Source organism: Bolinopsis microptera, chromosome 13 (assembly GCF_026151205.1).
Source record: "Bolinopsis microptera isolate Bmic1 chromosome 13, MBARI_Bmic_1.0, whole genome shotgun sequence".
Classification (NCBI taxonomy): Eukaryota; Metazoa; Ctenophora; class Tentaculata; order Lobata; family Bolinopsidae; genus Bolinopsis; species Bolinopsis microptera.
Window position 1 is genome coordinate 5,311,660 of NC_087084.1, and position 15,604 is coordinate 5,327,263.

Genomic DNA, 15,604 nt, shown 5'->3' on the forward strand with positions numbered 1-15,604 from the left:
AGGGACAGAAAAAGGATGCATGAAAGAGAATGACCAGATCGACAATCAGCCCATAGAAATCGAGGAAACGGGCATTTGATCGCAGAGACCTACTTCAAAGATTGGACTATGAATGAAAAATATGGATGATTTCGCAAGATCATGTTGAAAATAATATGTCCTCATTGCTGCTATTTTTGGATAACCCGTTTCCCCAAAATACATCCTTAATCAAACATGGCTCTCAACAGACAACATTCATATTTGATACTGGAAATATCTGATTGAAGGAATTTTAGTTTTTATATTCTTCCTCCTACTCCGCAGATGATTTAACAATAAACTGAAAGGAAGCAATGTGTTGTGTTAGATGGTGTATCATCGTTTGCTGCCGCAATCCTCAGTGGAGTTCCACAAGGCACCGTTCTTGGGCCACTGTTATTCATTCTGTTCATAAATGATATGAAGCTATGTGTTAAAGGGTCTGTCATCAGATTCTTTGCTGATGACACTAGGATTCTTAAGCATATCTACAGTTTGGCCGACAAAGATGTCCTGCAGGATGATCTCAACTCTGTTGTTAATTGGGCTAAGTGCAACAACATGGCCCTTCATGAGGATAAGTTTGAGCTTCTTGTTCACAAGCATTGTCCAAAGAATTCCTTGTTTGATCATCCATTCGCCATCCAAGCTCAAACATATGAAGTGTCTAACGGAAACATGCTGTACCCCACTCAAACGGTGAAAGATCTAGGAGTGACAGTTTCCGCTGATTTGTCCTGGACCCCACACGTCAACAGGATAGCTGAACGCGCAGGAAAAGTTGCTTCTTGGGTGCTAAGTGCGTTCAAAACGAGAGACAAAGCCACCATGATGACTCTGTACAAGTCTCTCGTTAGAAGCCATCTGGAGTATTGCTGTCCTCTGTGGAATTGCTCTAAGAACAAGGACATCCAACAGCTAGAAGGGATTCAGCGTACGTTTACATCGAAAATAGATGGCACCCAGCACCTCGACTACTGGCAGAGATTAAAGGCCCTAGATCTGATGTCATTGCAAAGAAGAAGAGAACGGTATTTAATCATCAACATGTGGAAAGTTCTGCATTGCAAGTGCCCTAATGATATTGGTATCCAGTTCTCGGTGACTCTCAGACATGGTCAAAAAGCAGTTGTGCCCAGTATAGCTAAGTCCAGCAGTCAACGTAATCAAGCACTACACGACAACTCATTTGCAGTCACTGGACCTCGATTATGGAATGTAATCCCAACACATATGCACACCATCGAGGATCCTATGCAATTCAAAGTAGCTTTAACGAACTTTGTGAAGTCATTTCCGGACGAGCCTCCAGCTCCAGGATACAGCCGTCGGAATGGAAACTCCTTGCTTGATTGGAGTGGTGATAAAACAGTTTCTACACTGTCCGGGGGGTCGACTTTTTCGATGGCCCGATAGAGGATTCTATGAAACCCTACAAAGTAACAAAGTAAGTAAACAAAAAACATTGACTGAACTTTAAACTTTCGATTACTGAATTTTATATAACTTCTTCATTACATGACATGCTTAATTTACAATATTTATTTTCTGAAAATTGTTTTGAATAAGTTAGAATTTGAACTAAATTTAAATGATCTCCTTGTTGTAATCCATCCAAATAACAGCAACAAATCGCGCTAGGGCAAATTTTAAAATTCGTTATACCTTTGTATGGGACAGAATGCATCGCATAAGGAGAAATTTGGTTTTTTAATGGATGATGGCAAAAGTTTTAAAATATTCATGTAACATACAACTTTTCTGGGAAGATGTAATAGCTGGCAAATTTTGTAATAGGATATTTGCTTATTAAATTGTAAGCATTGCATAGTTAGTGTGCATGGTTTCTGAAGAATAAAGGTTTGATTGAAAACTGAATTTAAGTAGTTCTTTGTGCTCATTTTGGACCCCAATGATTGTATCGCCATTCAGGATATAGTCAGGTGATTACTTCCTCAGCTACCGATTGGTGGTATTCATCTTTGACGTGAGACTTCCAAATTATTTGGAAAGAATATATCAAAAGTACAGCATTTTCTGAAAATTTTCTCGTTGTCGTATCGTGACCGTATCAAGGTCATTTAGAGGTATAGAGGTCATATCTTGTCCAAATTCCCCTTTTTGATGTCCTATAACTACTCTAACTGCACCCTCTTCGGGATACAAAACAAAGCTGAAAGATACGTCTACGGAGGATGGTTCGTCTTCGCCATCATAGGCTCACTTCTCGGCGACACCACCATACTAGTTGCCTCCATCAGATACAAAGCCTTTAAACTCCAGAAGATAGTGGTGGCTTTCATCCAACATATCGCAGTGTGTGACTTGTTCATAACCATAAGCACCACCATCCCCCAGCTGGTCTCCTTGATTAAAGATAGAAAAAGCAACAACAAGCTCATACCTATTATAAGATTCTTCATCGTATTTTATGAATACAGTGTGAGTATAAATCTTGTCAGCGCGATGACCCTTGGGAAGCTTTTCTCCCTAAAATACCCTTTTAAAGCAGGCACTTGGACCACTGCCAGAATTCACAAGTTCTGTGCTGGTATTTGGATCGCCGCCCTTTCTGTTCCGGTTCTACATATCCTCATAGACAAAGAAGACATAGTGTTCGATTGCAGAGTGTATACTTATATGCACACGTACACTTCTAGCATTTGGAAGATATTGCTCCCCATCATTTCCCTGATCGTACTGGTCACCCCAAATGTGATAATAGTCGCCTCAACAGTTCTGCTGCTGAAAGAGGCAAGAAGAGTGGTCACGGACACCCGAGAAAGTCTACGCTGGCAAGGCATCATGACGGTGGTTCTCACTGCAACAGTCACCACAATTTCCTTCTTGACACCAGCAGTCTACCTGATTGCTGAGCCGTTTATAGCTAAAGATCCCTCTGTTCCTGGACCATTCTACAAAGAGTTTTACCGGTTCTCTGCCGCTGTAATGTGCGTGAATGTTCTTGCTAACTTCTTCGTTTATAGCCTAACGGTGACCAGCTTCAGAAACTTCCTGAAGTCGAAGTTAAAGCAGGCCTTTTCTATCCAATCAAACAAAGTCACTAAAGGTAATTCTTTAAAAGAATCTAGTTCTTTTGTCTGACAATCAGGTAATTATTTATTATTTATTAGAATAAGTAAAACTGATAAAAAAGTTATTTATCTAAACAATCAGACAACAACTTATCAGTAAAAAACAACCAGGCAGGACAGTATCCAAGGGTACAGCAAAAGGAAGGGGAAGACAGATCAACAGAACCAACTTCCCTGCCATACCACGCCAAGAAATAGGTTTGGTAGTTTAAAATAAAATCACTTTCTCGGATAGCAAGTCAGCAGTTTTATAAAAGTCTAAAAATAAATTCGATCAATTGAATCGGTAAAAATAAAAAAACTGAAATCGTTTCAGAGCGAATAAAGGAAGGAGGGAAGACAGAAGTGAAAACGCTAACAGGACCAACAAAGGAAATCGGTAAGCGAATATAGAATCGTCTTGCTAAATAAGTAATAACTAAACGTTTTTATTGTTCTATTGAATTAAAAGATCAAACGGAATTCCTATCACATTTATTTTTTAGATATTGTGATCGATGGACCATTGGAAGTAAAGACAACAGAACGAATAACCGTAACGATAGAAAGAGGGACAGAAAAAGGATACATGAAAGAGAATGACCAGATCGACAATCAGCCCATAGAAATCGAGGAAACGGGCATTTGATCGCAGAGACCTACTTCAAAGATTGGACTATGAATGAAAAATATGGATGATTTCGCAAGATCATGTTGAAAATAATATGTCCTCATTTTTGCTTTTTTTTGATACCCCGTTTCCCCAAAATATGTACATTCTTAAACATGGTTCTCAACAGAGAACATTCATATTTGATACTGGAAATATCTGATAGAAGGAATTTTAGTTTTTTAGTTTTTATATTCTTCCTCCTACTCTGCTGATAATTGAACAATAAACAAAAAAACATTGACTGAATTTTAAATTTTCGATTACTGAATTTATAACGACTTCATTACATGCTTAATTTACAATGTTTATTTTCTGAAAATTGTTTTGAATCAATTTTAATTTATGTTCTTTGTGTAGTTAGATTATTTCCTGTATAAAAGCTATATTTGTTGAGCTTCATGTTTGTGTTTAAGTGTTTAGCCTTAGGTTCTTGAATTGATGTCATTATTTCAATTTTATTTGTTCTTAAACACTAAATATGGTCCTATTTCTTTCCAAAGCTACTACATAAATGTTTAAAAAAGAGCAAAAACTATATTTTGTTTAATTCTAGGCGGCGATCAGCCTGTCATTCAGCGGCACCTTTAATCTGTTTAAGAACAGAACAAGCCTGAGGTCCCCAGTACTAGTAGGAACCGACCGGAATGCAGGAATGGGCTTTTGGCTGCAGGACCGGATTTTGACCGATATCAATCTATTATCCGGTTAGCCGGATTTTGCCGGACCGGAACCGGTTGTTAGGAAGGGAAGATATAAGGCTGCCGGAACTTGCCGGAATGTTCCGGATCTTGCCGGAAAATTTAAATTAATGCTTAATGGGCTTTTGTCATTATCAATTATGATATTAATCCTTTAAGCCATAGTTTGTAATTACACAATAAGTTCCGCATTTCTAAGAGCTATACGACCAGATCGATGATGTTTCCTGTTTAGGCCTATAGCAGTAGACATAGGTCATCATACATTTTACGGAGTTTTTATTTACTGCTATTGTTTTAATTTTATTTGGAATGATATACATAATTATACAATGTATATTGGGAATAAAAATATATAAGTTTTGTAAGAAACTACAAGGTTTAAATAAGTAGGATGATAATCACACCTTTGTTACAGTAATGACCAGCTGGACATTTCAGCTCATCAGTCAACTCTTCTATACCCGCCGTATCGCAGAAATATCTGTGGAATTTTTGAAATTTTCAATTTAGAGTTCAAAGATTGTGGAGAGATTTTAAGGGGAACGAAAACACCATAGCTGCGCAAAGATGTGCAGATTAACAAACCGAGAAAAGTAAAAAAGGGCCGAATAAATTCATAAGATCAGAGCCCTTGACATTACGGTAAGTTGGCTTTTTTATTATTTCTTAGTGATTATAGTTAATTTTAATTATTTATTTGTTAGTTATTTCTCCACTTACTTACCCTTCAGTGCAATCGATACACTCAGCAGCCTCAGCTTGGTTCTGATAGCTGCCTGGATCACACGGTATCTCCTTGCTGCTTTTATCTGGACATCGGTTACCTGGAAATATTTGAGTTACTTTTATAATGTTTTTGGACACGAAGGGAAATACACAACGTAAGGCTTAAAATCTTCGTAAAACTACATCATTAGAGCCTGTAAAAACTTTTAACTTTAGTTACTTTTATTATTAGTTGAAATGGTTTGTTTTTAACTTAATAACATCAATTTACTATATAATGACATGATAATGGCATTACGATTGTATATGGTTCAACATAAATTGACACAAGCTGGTTTTTCTTCATTAAAACTGAATTAACAACAAAGTTTCAAAAAATCCGAAACAAGTCCACACCAATTTTCAAAAGTAAAAAAGTAAGAAAGACTTAAACACAAATGAATTATATTTTATATTGAGTTTTTAAAAGTTATAATTAAATTTAATTTTATCACAATTATGTGATATATCATATATAACAAACCAGCAGTGCAGTGGTGATCTAAGAAGTCACTGGTACCCTCCGGACAGAAGTACCTGTATCAAACAAATTAGACAAATTATATAATTAATGCTTTAATGAATATAACATTAAATACTAACAGTCCAGGTATTATACCTTTTTTTAATCTAGAAACGATAATAGTGGTCATGTAATTGAAACATGCTTAATATTTCACAGCATAAATAGTTAATTAAATTATCCATTAGGTCTCACTTTTGGGTTTACAACCCACTAACGCGCGCGCCGAGTTTCTTCGCCGAGTTTTCTTCGCAACAGTCAGGTAATTATTTATTATTTATTAGAGAAAGTAAAACTGATAAAATGTTATTTATCTAAACAATCAGACAACAACTTATCAGTAAAAAACAACCAGGCAGAACAGTATCCAGGGGTACAGCAAAAGGAAGGGGAAGACAGATCAACAGAACCAACTTCCCTGCCATACCACGCCAAGAAATAGGTTTGGTAGTTTAAAATAAAATCACTTTCTCGGATAGCAAGTCAGCAGTGTTATAGAAGTCTAAAAATAAATTCGATCAATTGAATCGGTAAAAATAAAAAAACTGAAATCGTTTCAGAGCGAATAAAGGAAGGAGGGAATACAGAAGTGAAAACGCTAACAGGACCAACAAAGGAAATCGGTAAGTGAATATAGAATCGTCTTGCTAAATAACTAAACGTTTTTATTGTTCTCTTGAATTAAAAGATCAAACGGAATTCCTATCACATTTATTTTTTAGATATTGTGATCGATGGACCATTGGAAGTAAAGACAACAGAACGAATAACCGTAACGATAGAAGGAGGGACAGAAAAAGGATACATGAAAGAGACTGACCAGATCGACAATCAGCCCATAGAAATCGAGGAAACGGGCATTTGATCGCAGAGACCTACTTCAAAGATTGGACTATGAATGAAAAATATGGATGATTTCGCAAGATCATGTTGAAAATAATATGTCCTCATTTCTGCTATTTTTGGATAACCCGTTTCCCCAAAATATGTACATTCTTAAACATGGTTCTCAACAGAGAACATTCATATTTGATACTGGAAATATCTGATAGAAGGAATTTTAGTTTTTAGTTTTTATATTCTTCCTCCTAGACTCTGCTGATAATTGAACAATAAACAAAAAAACATTGACTGAATTTCAAATTTTCGATTACTGAATTTATAACGTCTTCATTACATGCTTAATTTACAATGTTTATTTTCTGAAATTGTTTTGAATCAATTTTAATTTATGTTCTTTGTGTATTTAGATTATTTCCTGTATAAAAGCTAGGAGAGTTAGAATTAACCCAAATATCAGGGACACGAATGACTACTCCAGGATTTAAGAAACTAAACTTTCAACACTGAAAACATTCAGATTCTTGCCAAATATATTTCGATTGTAGTCATCTCCAGTGACATTGAACCTAAAAAATGTTAAAAGGTTAGTGAAACTCAAACCGTTACAAAATTAAGAATCCGAAAAAGTTAAAAATATCATATTAAGGTTTATGGAATATAGGTAATCCAAAGGGATTGACAGTATTAAGGCCAAAAGGTCTAAGAGAATTAAGCAAATGTATGTAGTTATTTTCTTTTACTTCAAGTGTACTGGGACTGCAATTCTCTAAAATAAAAGTTCTAAAAGTTTCATTAAAATCTGTATGTACTCCTAAACCGTGGTCAATCAAGTGAACTCCTAGTAATATCAAATGCTCTACCATCAACGATTTCATAAAATTTGGACCTGTGTCCGTCCATCCTTTTATGCAAGCTATTAATAGTCCTACCCACATAGTTTTTCTTACAAATCGAACACTGTACAAGATAGATGATGTTATAGGTCTTGCAACAACCAGGGGCTGATTTGATCTTTTTGCCATTTGATGTGATGGAGTCCTTATTTATGATCATTTTACAACACTTGCAGTTTCTTCTGTGACAGGGTTCAGTTTTACCATGTTTAGCACCTAAGGCAAGCTGTTTAGATGTAACGAGGCGAGATCTAAGCGTAGATCCCGTTTTCTTCACAAACTGAAACAGTTTATTTTTTCCTTTCGGTGCTGTGGTGGAGTTTGTGGCTTGCTGACTCTCACTTTCACTAAAACTACGAGTTCGTCTCAAGTGACCTTCGTATTTCTGGACAACATTCACCAAGTCATTGTCACTTCCATAACTGGAGATGACTCTGATTGGTATGGCTGATAGCGGGGATTGTTCATTAGGCTCGACCGTACTCTTCCTGACTAACACTCTTTCCATGCCAAGGACTTTGTTAGCTATGTTGTCAGCCATTTTACTAGGGTGTCCTGATTCATGAAACGCCCGTTTGAGAATGTTAAGCTGGGTCTCTAATCTCTCCTTTGAATTGATTATCCTCCTGAGGCGTAAACACTGGGAGTATACAATTCCTGAGAATATGTGATTGGGGTGACTACTGCTGAAATGTAGGTAGGACCTGGAGTCTGTTTCTTTTACGTATAGATCAGTTTGAAGCTCTCCTTGATGGTCGAAAGTAAACTGTACATCTAGAAAACTGACATATTCAGCTGTATTTTCTGCTTGAATTCATCTATTTCAAGGCCATCGGGAGCGATGTTTTCGTTGACCTTCTTTATCCATGCTGAAAACTGTCTGGTAGTACCTGTAAACTGACCTGCTCCGTCGTCAATGTATCTTTTAACAGATGCTACTTGGTCCATTAGTGTGGGGTTTGAGTAGACTTCCTTGTTAAGGACATAAAACACAGCGATGTTTGCCAGTTGAACACATAGAGAACCTCCAGTAGGTACACCGTGTATTTGTTTGTACCAAGCATTCTCGAAAAAACCTATAGATGATTTTATGCTGTGGTTCACCAAGTCAATTAGCCAAGCTTTGAAGTTCATAGACCAGTCGGGTCTTAATTGGTCCATGGCAAATTTAAGAGCTTCAATGACAAGGGAGGGGCTGAGTGAGTCGTAAAGGCCCTTGAAGTCAAAAGTAAACGGTTTATATGTTTTCTTTTCAACTTGGGGCTTATTAGAGTTGATTTCGTCGAGCCAAATTAATGCATCTGTTGTGTCTGTAAGGAGGTCTTGGCAGAAGTCTTTTTCCAGGGGTCTTAAGTATTTCGTGGCTACAAACACATCACTCTTTTTACTGATACCTTCTTGAAGTGCTGTAATAAGTCTCACTGGCGGTTCAACTCCTGGGATAAGTTGGTCTTTCCTCAGTTTGTGCACTTTCAAGGAGGGGTAAAAGTAGCTCTTTCCCGGTTTATGGTGAGGAGCTGTACTTGGCCTGTTGGTCGGGCCTGTGCCTGCCTTATTTCTGTTGTCTGAAATACCCATCACAGACTTTGCTTCTTCAGGTGTAATGAAGCCTATTGTCTTACCTTCGACCCAAGTATCGAAAAGTTCACCGTGGAGGGTATGGACTGTATAAAAGCTATATTTGTTGAGCTTCATGTTTGTGTTTAAGTGTTTAGCCTTAGGTTCTTGAATTGATGTCATTATTTCAATTTTATTTGTTCTTAAACACTAAATATGGTCCTATTTCTTTCCAAAGCTACTACAGAAATGTTTAAAAAAGAGCAAAAAACTACAATTTGTTAGATTCTAGGCGGCGATCAGCCTGTCATTCAGTGGCACCTTTAATCTGTTTAAGAACAGAACAAGCCTGAGGTCCCCAGTCCTAGTAGGAACCGACCGGAACGCAGGAATGGGCTATTGGCTGCAGGACCGGATTTTGACGGATATCAATCTATTATCCAGTTAGCCGGATTTTGCCGGACCGGAACCGGTTGTTAAGAAGGGAAGATATAAGGCTGCCAGAACTTGCCAGAATGTTCCGGATCTTGCCGGAAAATTTAAATTAATGCTTAATGGGCTTTTGTCATTATCAATTATGATATTAATCCTTTAAGCCATAGTTTGTAATTACACAATAAGTTCCGCATTTCTAAGAGCTATACGACCAGACCGATGATGTTTCCTGTTTAGGCCTAGTATAGCAGTAGACATAGGTCATCATAAATTTTACTGAGTTTTTATTTATACTGCTGTTGTTTTAATTTTATTTGGAATGATATACATAATTATACAATGTATATTGGGAACAAAAATATATAAGTTTTGTAAGAAACTACAAGGATTAAATAAGTAGGATGATAATCACACTTTTGTTACAGTAATGACCAGCAGGACATTTCAGCTCATCAGTCAACTCTTCTATACCCGCCGTATCGCAGAAATATCTGTGGAATTTTTGAAATTTTCAATTTAGAGTTCAAAGATTGTGGAGACATTTTAAGGGGAACGAAAACACCATAGCTGCGCAAAGATGTGCAGATTAACAAACCGAGAAAAGTAAAAAAGGGCCGAATAAATTCATAAGATCATAATTAGAATATTTGCATTTTTGATATTAAATTGTGATTGTGAACAGTAGATCAGTGTACATGGTTTCTGAATAAACCAGGTTGAATTGGAAACTGAATTTGAGTAGTTCTTAGTGCTAATTTTGGACACCAATGATTATATCGCGATTCAGGATATACAGGGGGGGGGGGGGGGGCAAAGTCAGTATCCATACGTTGGGTCTTATATCGCCGCCGTGTTTTATATTTGAGAGTTGTTGCTTTGCAGATGGCATACTGTACCTACTTGGATTCCGAATATGAAAATTCGAATCCAACGCATGAGTACTGGCTTTTTGCCCCCCCCCCCCCCCCCCCCCCCGTCGTTAGGTGATTACTTCCTCGGCTACCGAATGGTGGTATTCATCTTTAACGCGATATTTCCAGTTCATTTGAAAACAATGTATCAAAAGTACATCATTCTCTGAAGCTGTTCTCGTTGCCGTATTTTGGTCGTATTATAGAGTATAATGGCCGTATAGGTCACTATAATAGAGACTATAGCTAATTGCCTAAATTCCCCTTTTTAATGTCTTTTAACTACTCTAACTGCACCCTCTTCGGCATACAAAGCAAAGCTGAAAGATACGCCTACGGAGGATGGAGCGTAATCATCATCATATGCTCACTTCTCGGCGACACCACCATACTAGTTGCCTCCATTAGATACAAAGCCTTTAAACTCCAGAAGATAGTGGTGGCTTTTATCCAACATATCGCAGTGTGTGATTTGCTATTTACCATAAGCACCAACATCCCCCAGCTGGTAATGGTCTCCTTGATTAAAGATAGTAAAAGCAACAACAGGCTCCTACCTATTATATGCTTCTTCTTCATATCTTATGTATACAGTTTGAGTATAAATCTTGTCAGCGGGATGACCCTAGGGAAGCTTCTCACCCTAAAATATCCTTTTAAAGCACGCACTTGGACCACTGCCAGAATTCACAAGTTCTGTGCTGGTATTTGGATCGCCGTCCTTTCTGTTCCGGTTCTATGTACCCTCATAGACAAAGAAGACATATTGTTCGATTGCAGAGTGTATACTTACACGCATACTCACACTTCTAGCATCTGGAAGATATTGCTCCCCGTTTATTCCCTGGTCGTACTGGTCACCCCAAATGTGATAATAGTCGCCTCAACAGTTCTGCTGCTGAAAGAGGCAAGAAGAGCGGTCACGGACACCCGAAAAAGTCTACGCTGGCAAGGCATCATGACGGTGGTTCTCACTGCAACAGTCAACACAATTTCCTTCTTGCCACTAGCAGTCTACCTGATTGCTGAACCGTTTGTAGCTAAAGATCCTTCTTTTCCTGGACCATTCTACAAAGAGTTTGGCCGGTGGTCTACCGCTGGCATAGGCCTGAATGTTCTTGCTAACATCTTCATTTATAGCCTAACGGTGAACAGCTTCAAAAATTTCCTGAAGTCGAAGTTTAAGCAGGCCTTTTTTATCCAATCCAACAAAGGTAATTCTTTAAAATAATCTAGTTCTTTTGTCTGACAGTCAGGTAATTATTATTATTTATTAGAATAAGTAAAACTGATAAAAAAGTTATTTATCTAAACAATCAGACAACAACTTATCAAGTATCAGTAAAAATCAACCAGGCAGGACAGTATCCAAGTGTACAGCAAAAGGAAGGGGAAGACACTCAACACAGATCAACAGAACCAACTTCCCTGCCATACCACGCCAAGAAATGGGTTTGGTACTTTAAAATAAAATCACTTTTTCGGATAGCAAGTCAGCAGTTTTATAGAAGTCTAAAAATAAATTCGATCAATTGAATCGGTAAAAATAAAAAAACTGAAATCGTTTCAGAGCGAATAAAGGAAGGAGGGAAGACAAAAGTGAAAATCGGTAAGTGAATATAGAATCGTCTTGCTAAATAACTGAACGTTTTTATTGTTCTATTGAATTAAAAGATCAAACGGAATTCCTATCATATTTATTTTTTAGATATTGTGAACGATGGACCATTGGAAGTAAAGACAACAGAACGAATAATGATAGAAGGATGGACAGAAAAAGGATACATGAAAGAGAATGACCAGATCGACAATCAGCCCATAGAAATCGAGGAAACGGGGATTTGATCGCAGAGACCTACTGCAAAGATTGGACTATGAATGAAAAATATGGATGTTTTCGCTTGTAGGTCTACAACCTACCAGGACGCGCGCCGAGTTGGACTCGTCGACGGTCCTGTGGAACAGATATTTTACGAGTATCACCCGTTAAGTTTTCGCAAGCTCACGTTGAAAATAATGTCCTCATTTTTTCTATTTTGGATAACCCGTTTTCCCCAAAATACATTCTTAATCAAACATGGCTCTCAACAGACAACATTCATATTTGATACTGGAAATATCTGATTGGAGGAATTTTAGTTTTTTAGTTTTTATATTCTTCCTCCTACTCTGCTGATGATTGAACAATAAGCAAAAAACATTGACTGAATTTTAAACTTATTCGATTACCATGAATTTATAACGTCATTACATGCTTAATTTGCAATGTTTATTTTCCAAAAATTGTTTTGAATGCATTTTAATTTGAACTAAACTTAAATGATTTCCTTATTTTAATCCATCCAAATGAACAACAACAAATGCACGCTAGAATGCATCGCATTAGGAAAACATCCAGTCAAAACAACCATCCGATCTTTAACAACAATCCAGACTCAAATTATAACAATAGCGTTAAAACTCACTTCAAAATTAAATTTAAATAACAATTAAGTTGACACTCACGGGGGCTGTCATGTTGGTCACCAGGACACCACTTCCCAGCCGGACACCGTCCGCCCTGTTCAGAACAGGTAGGGTTACTCCGTGTAGCACGTTTAGTACATCTATCGTTAGCAGCACCCTCCACCTCTGACTCAGACTGGGCGGTGTTGCTGTGTAAGCACCTCCCGCACAGTAGTAACCGGCCGAACATTTCACCTGGGCCGATTAGATAGCATGCATGAGCAGATCTATTAATTATTTATGATTGGGATGGTAGTTTGAAATATATTAATCAGTGTTGGTCAGATTTAATTTTTCTGTAGAAAAAAAAAACTTCTACACAAGAGCAACATGAACATCAGCTATTTCTAACTCTCATGGACCACCCTTGTCAAATAAACACTTACCAAAATAAGAACCAGTAAATAAAACTCACAGTGGTCATAGTTGTATGGAGCTCCGGACAGTCGTACCCCTCTTTACAAGGTTGGCAGGTATCAGGGGTGGAAGCACCTACAGCAGCACTGTAGGTACCGGCTGAGCACGGTGTTTGACTGTAAACGAGAGGGTGAGTAACTTGCTTTTCTTAACAGTATCTTATAATAGCTTTCTGGGGACCCTTACAGTGGTATTTATTCGATAGGTTGTTAAACAAAATTTACTGGGCCGCGCTCAGCCTGTCATTCCACCTATCACCTATACTATTGTACATTTTTTTCCGTACTATTGTACATGATACTGGTAGCTTGAGGTCCCCAGGTAAAACAATTTTTTTTCTTGTTGTTTTAGTGACAGTGTTGTTTTCTTACACGCTGGTATGTTTAAAAATTCGGGTTTGCACAGTCATTAAAGTTCAAAATCTCACATTTCATTATAAACCTAAATGCTAAAACAAGTTGATTCTTATAAGCCAGACTCTACTGGAATGTGAAACTGTAGTGAAATGAATTGTGAAACTGTAGTGAATGTTATTAAACCCACACACTTAGCTTAAGAGTTAGACCCCTCACAATAATACCCAGCCTCACACTGGTGGGTGGTGGACTCTGTCTGTCCGGACTCACAATAATAACCCTTCTCACAGGGCTTACACGAGGTCTGTCCGGCGAGGTCCTGGTACTAGCTTTTCCTGCCTCGCAGCTGGACAGGGCTTACATTGGTCTGGCGACTTGGCTCCTGGTGGGGGAAGAGGTGGTGTTAGCTAGAACCGAACACAAGGAAATGTTTTGAAATATGATATATAAATGTATAACATTGTACGAAACAATTAAGAATTGGTGCCCCTAAACAACAAATACTGAAAACAGGAAATTCTGTTGTCAGACATTTCAGTTAAATTTGTTTCCTTAATCTTGAACGCATGTAAAACGTAAGTTGGTGTAGAAGAGTTCAGTTAATTGATTGCCTAATTTAACTGACCAGTAAGAGAAGGTTCCATGTAAGTAGCGATACCACACGGTGAGGAAAGGTACTTCCCGCCTCACAGTAGTGCCACTTGGGACATTTTCTGTTCTTTCCGTCCGTAACAGGATTACGGGATGCGGCGCCGCTCCGATCCTGCAGTAGTCACCTGAGGTTTAGTGTGGAGAACATTTTGTAGGGGATAATTAGATGAAAAGTTGTTTTCTTCTTGACTCGATAACGGACAGGTCTTTTTTCAGCAGTGTCCGTTTTTTTAATACAGGTGATGCCCAAATAAAATAATATCCATAATACACGTGATGCCCAAATAAAGTAATATCCATAAAACACGACCCCCAGGTAAGTCGTTTGTACAATGTACGTGAGAAACGGAACAAGTATCAACATTACCATCTCACTCAAGCTCAGTATGCAGCATATATTTCATCCGATATGAACATTTGATTAGGTTAAACAGTTTAATAGTTAATTAAGTTATTGATATAACGCCAGTCGTTTGTACGTGAGACAAAGACCCGGCTACATTTACCTGAGGTATCAGGTTTAAAGGGTTAACGCTTATTAAGACGGATCAACGTCCCACGAAACCTAATGACTATGGTCTGAAGATTTGATTTATATTAAATATACAAAGGCCTCCGCCGTATTACTTTTCAACTTTCTTCTCGATAATTTAAAAGTGTTGTTGTTTACGTGATCAAATCAACTCTTTAATACCTGCAACCTTTAGCAGAAAATAGGAAGTGGATGTGGTTCATGCTAGCTCCGTGGCCCGTGCACAAAGGACTTTATTTTGTGCAATTATTCCAAATTTCATTCGGCTAGATCCCTGCGATTTTTGCATCGTCAGTGAGCCAAGGAAATTTTGTTTTGTTATAATCTTAATGTCACGCACGAAACGATATTTGGGGGATTTCCAACGCGTTTTGTTTAACAGACTTTGGTTTACTTGCTGTCAGAAGCGATTGTATTTGTATTTTTTGATCCCTTAATCTTATGTTTACGCTTATCATCCCAATATAGCACTCTCATAGTCTCATAGCTGGCTCTGGAGTTTGCGGTTTCTCAACCCCCTGTAAAATGTAGTTGCCGTTGTGGTATCATCTGAGAGGCCTTCTGTATTTCAAGCGTTGAATGGCCTAACACAATTTATTACAATTTGGCTCGATCCGATCATTCGAAATATCTATAAAATACAAAATGAACCTTCGATTGAAAACAATTAAACATAAATATAATCGTCATAATTTTAATCGACGGATACCTCGAATGAGTGGTGAACGCAAGTTATATCAGAAAGAT

The 15,604-nt window shown here is 37.8% G+C and overlaps 1 protein-coding gene and 1 long non-coding RNA gene across 2 annotated transcripts in view; one reads left to right on the forward strand and one right to left on the reverse strand.

The window, feature by feature from the left end:
- The window catches only part of LOC134825481 ((Lyso)-N-acylphosphatidylethanolamine lipase-like), a 112,031-nt gene that overhangs the window by 64,718 nt on the left and 31,709 nt on the right, over nt 1-15,604 (reverse strand). The gene's annotated exons all lie outside the window — the stretch shown is intronic.
- LOC134825313 (uncharacterized) lies at nt 2,299-4,084 on the forward strand. Its single transcript, XR_010161533.1, has 3 exons — nt 2,299-3,314; nt 3,433-3,495; nt 3,602-4,084. It is a non-coding gene; the product is annotated as an uncharacterized LOC134825313 (long non-coding RNA).